The sequence below is a fragment of the Sarcophilus harrisii genome, chromosome 2, assembly GCF_902635505.1.
Source record: "Sarcophilus harrisii chromosome 2, mSarHar1.11, whole genome shotgun sequence".
Lineage (NCBI taxonomy): Eukaryota > Metazoa > Chordata > Mammalia > Dasyuromorphia > Dasyuridae > Sarcophilus > Sarcophilus harrisii.
Window position 1 is genome coordinate 176,225,026 of NC_045427.1, and position 15,058 is coordinate 176,240,083.

The 15,058-nt window shown below is 34.4% G+C and overlaps 1 pseudogene across 1 annotated transcript; it reads right to left on the reverse strand.

Moving 5' to 3' along the window:
• Positions 1-6,676: 6,676 nt before the first annotated feature.
• On the reverse strand, positions 6,677-7,658 carry LOC100919207 (annotated as a pseudogene). Its single transcript, XR_002769142.2, has one exon. The product of XR_002769142.2 is annotated as a chloride intracellular channel protein 1 pseudogene (transcript).
• Positions 7,659-15,058: the final 7,400 nt, after the last annotated feature.

The following is a 15,058-nucleotide window of genomic DNA, read 5'->3' on the forward strand; positions in this document are numbered from 1 at the left end:
TCAATAACGTTGTTCACATTACTTCCCCACTCTCTGGAATGGATTTCTTCCTTTCTATAACTTTCATCTTTTTTTATGTCCATTTTCCTTCAAAGCTCAATTAAGATGACAACTTGTCTATGGAACTTTCCTATCATTAATAATAATAAAAACACATTCAAAATTGTTTTAATATAAAATGAGAAAATAATGAAATCTTCAACAATCTCTAAGATTTATGTAAATGTTGTCAATCATTATCATTATTATTATTGTAAACATATCTTAACTGGGTTTCTTAATTGCAGTCAATCTTGCTATCTCAGTCACAGCTTCTCCCTACCTTCCTTACATCCTTTCTCCAGGTATTTTTCCCCCTCAAATTCCCATTAAACTTTGCTGAACCTTTGGATTTATTTGGCATATCCCATCACAGTGCTTTTTACTTTTATCATTCTCTCATTACATTGTAAACTTCTTTGTAAAGAATATGATATTTCTAATGTTTATCTTTGATAACATTTATTAGAGGTTCTCATACAAAGGATCAAAAAATGATATGAAAGGTTTAAATCTATAACTGGAATATTGTTTCAGAAAAACATACTTTTGTTAAAAAATCAAATCGATGAATAAATGAATAGATGTAAACATAGGATAAAAACAAACAAACAAAAAAGGGAATTGTGGCTAGGGTGTGTAATAATCCTGGATTGTGAATCAGAAATATTAAGTTTAGATCTGGCCTTAGATACTATATGATCCCAGACAAACCACTTAATTTTTCTTAGTCCCATTTCCTTCATCTCTGAATTAGTGATGATGATTCTCTATCTCCCAGGATTGTTGTAAGGGACAATGAGATAACAAATGTAATAGTATTTTATGAATCTTAAAACATCATATAATTTCTTGGTATTATCATTGTTGTTGCTGTTTTTTTAAATATTATTTTAAGGGAATAAACTCATATGAGAAAATCTGAAAGCCTGAGGGGGGAAAATAATCAGCAATTGGGTGAAAACCAAATAAAGTTGGAAAATGCAATTTTATTATTAGAAAATACTACACATCACTGGGATTTATAAGAAAATAGATATGAAGTTTAGCACATAAAAGAAGCTAGCAGAGAAGCATGCTTTATAGCAGTGGTTAAATATTTCAGCTATACAGAGATTTATTAAATGTCTTCATCAATGCTAAGAGCAAGGATGCTAAGCACTTCTTTACTTGCTTTTATGGTAAGTGAGTCAGAGCAACCAGAAAGGGAAGCAGGGACTGAATGGAATTGATGGGGAAACTTGAAGGTAAGTGATCAGTCCCAAATACAGTTTTTGATAAAAATGAAAAGGCAAATGTCTATACATGTACTATATATGTATATATATATATATATATGTGTGTGTGTGTGTGTGTGTGTGTGTGTGTGCATAGGATAGTATATTTCAAAGGATTTGGAAAGAGGTAAACTAGCATCACATGAATTACAACTTTTCACATAAACCCTCCCTTTTTGCAGAGTTGTGAGACCATGGATTGGCAGTTGTCCTTCATTCTAGAAAAGGACCAAAATGACATCACTTTGTTAGAGTCCAGTTACAGTATTTCCAGATGGGCTGATCAGACCAATATGAGTTCAGAATGTTCTGCTATAGTTCAGATATGAATAGTCCATATGAACATTTGGGATGACTTCTCTATTTTGCACATCTCAATTCTGGGCTAATTTATTTCTGTTTTGCTCATAGAGCACCACACTTTCTCTGATCAGGGTACTCTGTGTTGGATGATCCTGTGCCAAAATATTCTATGTCATATAATCGATTCTCTTGATTCTCTGTAATCTTTTTTGACAAGCATGCATTTGTCATTAGAACAATGTGGCCAGCCCAACAGAGCTGTGCCCTTTGCAGACAAGTTGGAATGCTTGGCAGTTTAGTTCGAGAAACAACTTCAGTATTTGGTATCTCTTTTCCTGCCTTCCATATACAGTCATGTTTGATTGGTATGTTGTTTAGTTTTTCTGAACTTTTTCTCCTTCCCCCCTTTTTAAAAAAATAAGGAATAATGATTTACTGGGTACTAGAATTAAGATAATTTTTATTTCTCATAATGAGAATAATATTAAAATAATATAATGACAAAATTTTTAAAATCCTGCTGCTAAATTTAGTACAATTGCATGGAAAATTGAAAAATAAACCTCTAAAGATGCAAAATGATGTTGCGAAAAATGACTTCACAAGTACAATAACAATTGAGAAAGATGTGGCAGTTATAATAGACTCTGAGTTCATTTTGAAGCAAGCTTATAAGATGGTGGAGAAGGAGCATAGTAAATAAGGTGCTGGACTTGGAATCAATAACTAATGAAGACTACAACCTCCCTTTCCTGCTATGTAACTTTGGGCAAATCATAAACTTGAAAGATCTCAGTTTCTTCATTAGTAAAATGAAAAATAATAGTGACATTTATCTATTTCATTGGAGTTATTATGAGGATCAAGTGTATATGTATATATGTACATATAAACTTGTCCTTTGCTAACCTTAAAGCACTAGATAAATGTTATTTTTTTAAAAAATGCTAATTGGATATTGGGTTGCATGAGAACCATAGCTCCTGGTAAAATAAGAAATTATAATCTTGCTATTCAATTCTAGAAACATCACATGTAGAATACTAAGTTTTCTTCTAAATACCACATTTTTTAACGTCTGGAGATGTTCAAAATAAGCTGGAGAACATCTAGAAAAAGGTGATCAGTATGATGAAAGGCTTCTAGTATATGTCATATGAAAATCGACTGAAGATAAAAAGCATGTTTAACTTGAAAAATAAAGGACTCAGGAGTAGAAGAAGTGGACTTGGAACTATTTCTGTCTTCAAGTTATTTAAAGTATTGCCACGTAGAAAAAAAGGATTAGACTTACTCTGTTTAATCCCAGAATATAGAACTATGAGCTACATATGAAAGTTGAAGATAGAAAAAAAACAATCAATAAACATATAATAAACAACTACTATGGGCCAGGCATTATGTTAAACCTGGGGATACCAAAAGAGCAAAAGATAGTCCCTGCCTTCAAAGAGCTAACAATCTAATAAGGGAAGCAACATGCAAGCAAATATAGTATGCACAAAGCAAGCTATTTATTTATAGAATAACAAATCATTTCTAGGAGAAAATCTTGCAAATAATGAGAGCTTTCCATAAATGAAACAGACTGTTTTGGAAGATAATGGGTTCTTACTCATTGGAGCTCTTCATTTGGAGGCCATATGATGCTTAGCAGGTATATTTTAATGGTTAGTCTTTTTTTCAGGTACTGGTAGAATGTATGATTACATATAGACCCTTCCAACACAAAATTCCACAATCCTCTGAACTGCAAACTCAGAAATAAGCACAGAGCTTTGCATATAGTATAGTCTTGAAATGTTATTTGTAATTGTTTACATTGAATTCATTCATATTAAATTACCATATTTTAGTCTCTCTTCCACAAATTGAGTATGACTTCAGTATACTGAAATAACTCAGGAATACTCTGATATACATTAGACATAATATCAGTACTTCTATTGTTAGAATCTGACATTATAATGTCAGATAATGGAAATTACATTGCTGGCTTTACTTTTTTTTTGGCATTTACTACTGAATGGGATTGGTCCAAGGTACTTTTATACATATGTTAGACACACAAAAAAAATATGAAAATGTGTAAACAGCACTAAAAAGGATAAAGGAAAAAACACATCATCTAATACGTAATTGAGTCTTCAATTGTGTATCTAAGTTTGAATATATTGGAGTTTTGAGACCATTAATGTAAGAAAAGTAACCAAGAAACATCTCAAATCATAGAATCTTTAGTTTCCTTCAAATTTAGCAGAGATACCACCTACTGTAGGAAACTTTTGCTAATCTACCTATATGTTAATAATCCTTGCCTCTTTAATTGGTCTTGTATTATTATTTTTTTATTATTATTTGATAATCACATTGTAGTTTCCCGATGAATATAAACTTTGTGAAAGCAGGGAATGATTTTTTTTTTCATTTTGTCTTCATATCTCCAGCACCATGCAAATGGGATAGAATATACCAAGTGGTTAATATTTTTTTTAATTAAACTGTTCTAAAAAGGTATTTTTAAGGTTGATTTTGAATGGAATAAATATATAGTGTTTGAAAAGTTCTATCAAAATAAATAAAAAAGAAATATGAAATTTCTGGCTTCTTCTGACATAAAATGTAAACAATTCAATTCACTAAGTTGTGAAAAGTATCTGTGAAAATCAGATTCAAAAGCAGACTCCCCCCACGCTAGTTTCAGCCAAGTATAAGCAGTTAATCAGAGACTGCTAAATAAGCAGTCAAGGGATCAATGTCGCATGTTCAATGCCCATGTGAGTCTGTTAGCTTTGTTGAGAGAAGACCTGGCAATCATGGCCACTGGCCAATTCTCCTTTAAATGTCTGCTCTTGGCCATGAGGGATCACTAGTGAGGCAATAGATGAATCAGCATAAGTCAGAATTGTAGATATATATAGAATGTTATCACCTAAAGGACTTTAGAGGTTGCCTTATTCTACTTCCTCACTTTATAGACAAGAAAACTGCGCCTTAGAGGGACAAAAATATTTGCTAAAGGACAACTGCTAGTAAACAACAGAAGTCTTCTGACTCCAAGATATTACATTTTGCCACAATTTCTAGACAATGAACTTTTAAGTACTTTTCCCATTTCATGGTAACTTTACATTAGTATGCCAATGACACACACTGTTTAGGTGATACTCAAAAAATTGTTTTGGGGAAATTATTAAATTGCCTAAACCTATGTTTCAAGAAGATACAAAGACATTTTGTCAATACAGAAATTTAGCTTTGTAAAATTATACTGTATTCTAGAAGTCACTCACTGTAGAGTCTCCTAGAATTTCAAAGTATTTTAAAGAAGGAGTTATGGAGGGGGAAGGTGTCAATACATGTTTCAAAACCCAATGCTTCAACTGGCAGCATGGACTGAAGACAATTTATTTCTAATGTTAAATGGAAGGGAGAGCTGGAGCCTACAGAATAAAAGGGTTCATTTCCATGATGGCATATATGGAATGTCAAAAAGTCTGCTCAAAAATACATTGCTATTGGGGCAGAATAAGAAAACAGAAAAGGAATATAAAACAAAGTAAAACAAAACAAAAGAGAACATTTTCATGTGTCCAGCAAAACATCAGGGAGGATTCAAAATATATAACAACAAATTACCAGTTCAAGAAAGTATATATATATATATATTAGTAAAAGAAATTATATTCATGAGTGTCCCCTTTACTTTACTTTTTTTCAATTGTTCTTTTATCTCTGCTGTACACCTTTTTTTTATTTTATTCTTTTTTCACCTTTCACCACCCCTGTCTCCCAAACAAGCTATAGTTTAAAAAATATATTTATGTAGATATATATATATGCACATAAACATATATATAATATATACACACCCACCTCCCAGCCCCCAACACAGACACACACACACACACACACACACACACACACACACACAGAGGCATATCTTTCCTATCCTTGCTGACTCTTGTTTAAATCTGCTCCTTAATCTGCTTTACTATTACTTAATCTCTCCTCACACCTGGATCCCTTTCTTATCTTCTTATGCTCTTTGCTTCCCTATCCACCTATTCCTCCCCACTTATTTCTTTATAGATTTTGGAAGGTGCTTTACCCTTCATGGTAAATATGTAGTATTCCCTATTTAACTCATTCCAGTGATTAGGTTTTCAGAATTATGAGTATTCCTCCTCCTTCTAATTCCACAGGTCTGTTCTTTCTCTGCATCTCAGTTGTGTAACATAATTACTATTTTCACCTAAAATCTTTTTTTTTTTGAGCTACCTTATTACTGATGGGAATCTTAAATATTTAGTATACATTTCCCTTGTAAAAAACAGAAACATTTGTCCATGTTAAGTTTCTTGGAATTGATCTTTGATAATGACTCTTATGTGTTAAATTTTCTATTGAATTCAAGTTTGGTTGAGAGAAAGTCCTGAAAATCTGCAAGTTCACTGAATATCCTTTTTTCTCATTCAATATTATGGATAATTTTCTAGATATGATATTTTTAGCTATAGACTTAATTCTTTTGATGGCTGGTAGATATGATCCCAGGATCTACTGTCTTTTAATGTGATTGTTGATAAATACTGTAAAATTCTAACTGTAGCTACAGCATATCTGAATTGTATTTTTTCCTTGTATCTTGCAAAATTTTCTCTTGATATGGGAGTTTTGAAATTTGGCAAAAATATTCCATTTTTTTTTCCACAAAGAATGTCAAATAATTTTACTTTTCCCTCATTTTCTATGACTCTTATACATTTTTCTTGTATTATTTCTTGAATTATTGTTTCAAGGTTCTTTTTTTTTGGTCAAAACTTTCAGGTAATTCAATTATACTTATATTCTCCCTTCTTGATCTGTTCTTCAGTTTGTTTTTCTATAAAATTTTTCATATTATATTCTATTAATTCGTTCTTTAGAATTTGTTTTGTTATTTCTTGGTCTCTTAGGGCTTTTTTTAATTTTGATTTGTTTTATTTATGAAATGTTTTCATCCTAACCCCTTCAAAAAAAATCCCCCTCATTTTCCTCCCCATCCTGTTCCCAACAACCTTCCCTACCCTTCTGTGCTTTATTTCAAAATTCTGTGCTCAGTGGCCATCTAGAAATGTGTTCATTGAGAAGCTTTATCAAGTCATTTGTGAAAGAAGCAGGACAGAAGAAAGTTCTGTCCACGGCTATTGTAGGGCTTTGGCTACTAGCTCATAAGCCAGCTCTTTCTCCTCAGCATCTGGACAGGTAGAGGCAAATTCTTCTCTGGCATATGCATTACGCAGGTATCTTTGCACCCCTCGAAACTCTTCTGGAATAGAAAATCCCTGATATTTCTTACATACAACCTGTACAATATGGAGCTTGGGCAGTAGATTGCAATCAGCCAATGTGAGCTCATCACCATCTAGAAACTTTCTGTGGGAGACACCCTCATCTTCTGCACTTGTCTCATCAATCTCCTCTGGAAGTGGTGATGTCAGATAATTGTCCAGAACCTTCAATGATTTCAACAGCCCCTTCTCTAAGTTGGCATTGAGTGCTGGGTTTGAATTTTTGATGTAGGCAGAAAATTTGGCAAAGACATCTAGGCCAGCTGTGTTGGATTCTGGGTTCTTAGCTGCCAACTTGGGGTACCTAGGGGGATTCAGCACCTCCTCCAGAAATTCTTCAATTTTGTTAGTGTCTGTGTGTACTTCAGTGCCGTACAGTAAGAATGGGAGCTGACCTCCAGGACACAACTTCTGCACTGTCTCTGTTCTCCTCTTGGTGTCTACAGTAGTGACATTGAAGGTAACACCCTTAAGCCATAGCACCATGAATAGTCTTTGGGAGAAGGGGCAGTTCCCAATCTTGGCACCATCACTGCCAGCCTTGACGAACAACTCAACCTGTGCCTGCTCTTTAGCCATGGTTATGACTGCGACCAGGAAGCAGTAGACACAGGGGAACTGGGTGGGGCCGGAGTTGAGCGAAGGTGTGTTGTGAAGTTTCAGAAGCTCTCTCCCTAAATGTCCTGGGACTCCCCCTCGTTGCTCACCAAGCAAAACACAAACACACAAATACCGGTCTCTTAGGGCTTTGCTAATTTCCCCTTGCCTGAACCATAATTTATTCAGCCATTCTCCAGTTTCTTGCCACTACAAAAAAGAGTGCCACAAACAATTTGCACATATAAGTCTCTTTCCCTCCTTTATGATCTCTTTGGTGTACAAGCCCAGTAGAAACACTGCTGGACCAAAGGGTATGTACAGTTTGATAGCCCTTTGGACATAGTTCCAAATTGCTCCCCAGAATGCTTGAATCAGTTCACACTACCAATAGTGTATTAATGTCCCAGTTTTCCCTACATCCCCTCCAACATTCATTATCATAATTTTTTTTTTGGTTTTGTTCTACTGATTCTTGATGTCTCATTGAATCATGCATTTTCATTTGTTCAATTCTAATTTTTAATGAATTTCTTCAGTTAACTTTTTGATCTCCTTTTGTATTTGGTCAATTAAATTTTTAAATGAGTTGTTTTGTTCATTGGATTTTTTTCTATTTCAGAAATTCTGTTTTTCAATGAGTTGGTTTCTTTTTTAAATCTAATTGGTAAGAATTATACTTTTTTTTTTCATTTCATCAAATCTATTTTATAAGGAGTTTTTTTTTAGATGATTTCTGTTTTTCCTTTTCTAAACTCTCCTGAAACTCTCATTTTCTTTCCCCATCTTTCTTCTCTCTTTTAAGATATTTTTTGAATTCTTCCAAGAGAATATTTAGAGATGGGGACCAATTCATATCATCCTTTGGGGCTTCATCTGGAGATGATTTGCAATTAGTGTCCTCAGAATTTGTGGTCTATTCTCTTTCTCCATGAAAGCTATCTATGGTCAAAGTTCTTTTTTCTTTTTTCATGATTTTTTAAAGGTTGAGTTCTGTTCTTAGTACAAATGAGAGATTGTCCAAAGCTTTTTCTAAAAATAACAGCAGATTTTTATTGCCCTGGGGCAGTGACTTCTTTTCTATACTGAATGGGCATGGCCAAGTCCCACATTGTTTGTCTAGTTGAATTCTCACAGCTAATCTGCTGATCCACTGGCTTCTCAACCAGAAGAGTAGCCAATGGTGTTGTTTTTGACTAAGAGCTTCCCTCTAAATTCCCCAGTGCCTCACTCTGCTGGGTCATGCTGCTCTTGCACTTGGCCACTTCTCCCTCACCTTACTCCACCCCTGTGCCTGAGTGAAACATACTTTTTCTTAAGTTTTTCCAAAATATTTTCTGCTGGAAATTTGTTACACTTAAAATATTTGTGGCTTCTATCATTCCAAAACCAGTTCAGAGGCTTGATTTGGTATCTATCTGAGGGATGAGCTCAGATAAAGACCTACCTACTCTCTACTATTTTAGCTCTCCCCTTCCCTATTCTAATTTTCAGAGTTATTTACATCTCTGAGCTTCTGTATTGCCTCTTCCAGTTGTTTAACTCTTTTTCATTAGCTCATTATTTTGGATTTTTGGATTTTCAGGTTTTCTTCAATGTCTCTCATTTTATTTTTAAATTATTTTTTGAGCTTTTCTATAAATTCTCTCTTGTTTATTTTATGTTATTTTCATGTTATTCTTTGGGGTAGCTTTTTTTTTTTAACTTCAGTGTCCTCCTCTGAAGGTAAACCCCAGTCTTCCCTGTTTCCATAGTAAGTTTCTATGGTTGGAATATTTTTTCTTTGCTGGTTCAATATTTTATTTTGCTTTTTTTTTTTTTTAAATAAGAGGTATTAGTGTGAACTCTTCTCATGGGGGTATGGTGCTTCTAGCTTCACTTCATCTCTTTTCTCTAATGTGAAACCCCATCAAAAGCTTCAGATTTCCTACAAATGCTCATAACCAACAGCATCCCCGATTCTCTACTCACTGGGTGTGCTAGTTCCTTCACTCTTAGGGCCTTGTCTCTGTAGCACAGTTGGACCTGGGTAATCAGTCAAGGTTATCTTTCTGGACTAGACTCTGCACTCCCCACATATTCTGGAAGGTGAAAGTTTCTGTGGTTTATGCTGAGACTCTAGTGAACTCATATATCCTCAGGGTTTTTCTGCAGAGTTAGCATGGAGATTTTTGTACTTCACAATTAATATCCAGCATAGAGTCTGCCAGAGGATCCCTTTTCTATACCAAGTCTTCTTGATTTTTTACCAGCTTATGTTCACTCTGAGGCAAAATTTATTCCATTTGTGTGGGATATTTGACGATCTTTAAATTTACCAACCTACTCTGCCATCTTCTCAGAATTCTCCCTTTCAATTTTTTTCTTAAATAATAACTTTCTATTTTCAAAATACATGCAAAGATAGCTTATAATATTAACCCTTGAAAAACCTTGTGTTCCAATTTTTTTCTCACCCCTCCTTCCCTCCACTCTCTCATATGTTAAACATGTGCAACTCCTCCATACATATTTCCACAATCATTGTGCTACACAAGAAAAATCAAACCAAAAAGGAAAATAAATGGGAAGGAAAACAAAAAGCAAGTAAATAACAACAGAAAAAAGGGTGAAAATACTATGCTGGGATCTATATCCAGGCCCCACAATTCTTTCCCTGGATGCAGATGACTCTCCCCTCAAAAGTCCATTGAAATTGGCTTGTAACACCTCATTACGGAAAAGGGCCATGCCCATCATATTTGATACTCATATAATTTTGTTGTTTCTGTATACAATGTTTTCTTGGTTCACTTCACTTAGAATCAGTTCATATAAGTCTCTTCAGTGGTTTTTTTTATAACAATCATATTCTGTAACATTCATATACCATAACTTATTCAACTATTCTCCAACTGATGGGCATCCATTCAGTTTCCAGTTCCTTGCTACTACAAAAATGGCTGCTACAAACATTTTTACGCATGTGAGTCTTTTCCCCTTTTTTATGATCTCTTTGGAATACAGGCCCAGTTGAGACTCTGCTGGATCAAAGGGTATATACACAGTTTGATAGCCATTGAGCATAATTCCAAATTACTCTCAAAAATGATTGGAACAGTTCACAACCCTACCAACAATGCATTAGTGTCTCAGTTTTCCTACATCCCTTACAACATTTGTCATTACCTTTTCCTCTCACCTTAGCCAATCTGAGAGATATGTAGTGATACTTCAGAGTTGTCTTAATTTGCATTTCTCTGATCAATAGTTATTTAGCCATTTCAAATTCTTAAAGAAGAACAGAAATCACATTCCACTTTCATTAAGAAATCTGACATGGATTCTCATTGTCCCCTGAATAAACTTTGAATCTGGCATTAAAAGCCATACAAATATAACAAATATATCTACAATTTAACAATCTAGTCTTAGTTTTACTCTGCTCCTATACACATAGTCTATATTCTCTTCAAGCTATATTACTTTCAATCTCACTTTCTCCTCTACTCCTCTATTATCTCCTTGCCTTTCATGGCACCATTACTCCATCTAGAATAAATAATATCTTTAATTTCATCTGTTGAAATTCCTCGCTTTTTAAAAGAGTCTCTTACCAAGAGATGGCTGAGCAGCCTGAGGGCATGAATTCCTCCAACACAAGCTAAAGTGGTTAGAGTATTTGATATTACCATATTCTTATATATATCTAGCTATATATCCCTGAGAAAATCATTTAACTTCTCTCTGCTTCACAGTTACCAAAACCTTTTGGTATTGGCTAAAAAATAGACTAATTGATCAGTGGAATAGGTTAGTTTCAAAGGATGAAACAGTCAATAACTTTAATAACCTAGTGTTTGATAAACCCAAAGAGCCCAGCTTTTGGGATAAGAACTCACTGTTTGACAAAAATTGCTGGGAAAATTGGAAAGTAATATGGCAAAAAACTAGGCATTGACCCACACTTAACACACTTAACTTGGTGACCTACACCAAGATAAGGTCAAAATAGGTTCATGACCTAGGTATAAAGAATGAGATTATAAATAAATTAGAGGAACATAGGAGAGTTTACTTCTCAGATCTGTGGAAGAAGAAGGAATTTATGACCAAAGAAGAACTAGAGATCATTATTAATCACAAAGTAGAAATTTTTGATTATATCAAATTGAAAAGTTTTTATACAAACAAAACTAATGCAGACAAGATTAGAAGGGAAGCAATAAACTAGGAAAACATTTTTACAATCAAAGGTTCTGATAAAGGCCTCCTTTTCAAAATATATAGAGAATTGACTCTAATTTATAAAAAAAAATCAAGCCATTCTCCAATTGATAAATCATCAAAGGATATGAACAGACAATTCTCAGATGAAGAAATTGAAACTATTTCTAGCCATATGAAAAGATGCTCCAAGATAATTAGATAATCAGATAAATGCAAATTAAGAGAACTCTTAGATACCATTACATACCTGTCAGATTGGTTAGAATGACAGGGAAAGATAATGCGGAATGTTGGAGGGGATGTGGGAAAACAAGGAGACTGATACATTGTTGGTGGAATTGTGAATACATCCAGCCATTCTGGAGAGCAATTTGGAACTATGCTCAAAAAATTATCAAACTGTGCCTACCCTTTGATCCATCAGTGTTACTACTGGGCTTATATCCCCAAGAGATTTTAAAGATGGGTAAGAGGCCTATATGTGCAAGAATGTTTGTGGCAGCCCTCTTTGTAGTGGCCAGAAACTGGAAACTGAGTGGATGCCTATCAATTAGAAATTGGCTGAATAAATTGTGGTATATGAGTATTATGGAATATTATTGTTCAGTAAGAAATGACCAATAGGATAATTTCAGAAAGGCCTGGAGAGACTTACATGAACTGATGCTGAGTGAAATGAGCAGGACCAGGAGATCATTATATACTTCAACAACAATATTGAATGATGATCAATTCTGATGGACCTGGCCCTCTTCAACAATGAGATGAATCAAATCAGCTCCAATAGAGTAGTAATGAATTGAACCAGCTTACACCCAGCGAAAGAACTCTGGGAGATGAGTATGAACCACTACATAGAATTCCCAATCCCTCTTCCTTTGTCGGCCTGCATTTTTGATTTCCTTCACAGGCTAATGGTACACTACTTCAAAGTTTGATTCTTTTTGAACAGAAAAATAACTGTTTGAACATATATACTTATATTGTATTTAATTTATACTTTACCATATTTAACATATATTGGTCAACCTACCATCTGGGGGAGAGGGGTGGGGAGCAGGAGGGGAAAAATTGGAACAAAAGGTTTGGCAATTGTCAATGCTGTAAAATTACCCATGCATATAACTTGTAAATAAAAAGCTATAATAATAATAATAATAAAAACCTTCTCTCTGCTTCACATCACAAAAATTGAAGTATTTATTTTAGAAGGTTGTTTTGTGGATCAAATAAATCAAACACTTTGCAATTATTAAAGGACTGTATTGTCAACTCTTATTTTTGTGATTATTTCAAAGGCCAGTCCAAATGCCATGACATTCATGACATCATACTTGCCTATCCTCAGATTTACCATATACTCTCCTGTCTTATATTCTTAATTTCATTGAATTGTACCTCTTTGAGGCAGGCCTTGTGTCCTGTTTATTTATTTTATCATTGCCATTTAGAATGCAGATCATTGAATAAAATAAACATTTAATAAATCTTCTTAATTGAAAGGAAAACATAAGGGACCTTAGAAACCTTGTAGTATAAAATTAAGTTTCATGTAAGTCAAGGATGCACAGGCAGTAATAGAAGTGAGATTTAAACCAATTTACTTTAATTTAAGATCCAATAAGCTTTGCATTGTGCAATCCCATTTGCCATACTCAATGGAATTGAATTGAAAAGTTGACACATAAAGCCCTTATTACCCATTTCATACCATTATCTCTCTATGAGTTATCAGATTATATTTTAAGTCACTTAATATGAGGTTGGGTGAATCATCTTCATTAATCCTGATCTTTATCTTTCTATTAGACCCTGATGGCTCTTGAGGAGAAAGTGACATTGATGACTTTGTGTAGTTATCCCTTTTTTAAATCCAATTCACTTGTGTGCATCCCATCCCCTTCCTGATGTCATGGTTCACTTTGAGAATGAGTGACAAACAACAACTTCTATGAGTAGAAGTAGGAGTTCCCACTGGGAACCCAATTGAAACTGACCAGTTGATGCTCAAAAAGTTATCAAACTGTGCATACCTTTTGATCCAGCAATTTTTACTGGACTTATATCCCAAAGAGATCTTAAAGGAGGGAAAGGGACCCACAAAAGCAAAAATGTTTATGCCAACCCTCTTTGTAGTGGCAAGAAACTGGATACTGAATAGATGCCCATCAATTGGAGAATGGCTGAAAAATCTATGGTATATGAATGTTATGTAATATTATTGTTGTATAAGAAACTATCTGCTGGATGATTTCAGAGAGGGCTGGAGAGACTTACATGAACTGATGCTAAGTGAAATGAGCAGAACCAGGAGATCATTGTACATGACAACAACAAGACTATATTATGATGAATTCTGTTGGATGTGGCTCTTTTCATCAATGAGATTATTCAAACCAGTTTCAATTGTTCAGTGATGAAGAAAGCCATCTACACCCAGAGAGAGGACTGTGGGAACTGAATGAGTTCATAACATAACATTTTCACTCTTTTTGTTGATGTTTGCTTGCATTTTATTTTACTTCTCTTTTGTTCTTATGCTGCACGATAATTGTATAAATATGTATGCATATATTGGATTTAACATATATTTCCATCATGTTTAACATATATTGGACTACTTGCCATCTAGGGTAGGGCATGGAGGAAGCGGGGGAAAAGTGGAACACAGGGTTTTGCAAGGGTTAATGTTGAAGAATTGTCCAGGCATATGTTTTGAAAAATAAAAAGAAACTGTCCAGTTGGTCAACAGCTCATTCATTTTCATTTCATTCACTTTTATTTCTTTTCCTTTTCTTTCGTCTTTCCCTTCCCATTCTTCTGGCTATATAGGTTATCATACCCATAGCTGTGGCTACTCTGTCCAAAGGAATGCAAATTTGTTTGATGAAACTTTGAAAGATATCATGGAGCTTCTGGACTGGGACTCTGCCTTAAAATAAAATCATTCTGACTCTCCTTCATTGGCCAACAGTAGTTCACTTGCCATTGCCCGTTACCCCACCAAGCCATTGCTTGGGCCTTGAGTGGCTCAGAGTGAATGTAAACGAATGGTTTCTACTTTGGCCAAAAAACCTGAGGGTCTTCCTTTCCTCCTTTGAAATAGATAGATAGACAGACAGACAGACAGACAGATAGACAGATAGATGGATAGATTTTGACTAGATAAAAGTGGACATTCTCTGCTTCATTTCTTACTTATCCTTAATCATTGATTCAGCATTGCTTCAGTCTAACTGAGACCTGCTAAAGACCTTAGTTTAAAAATGCAAAGGTGCATCTAGAGCCATCTCCAGTTTT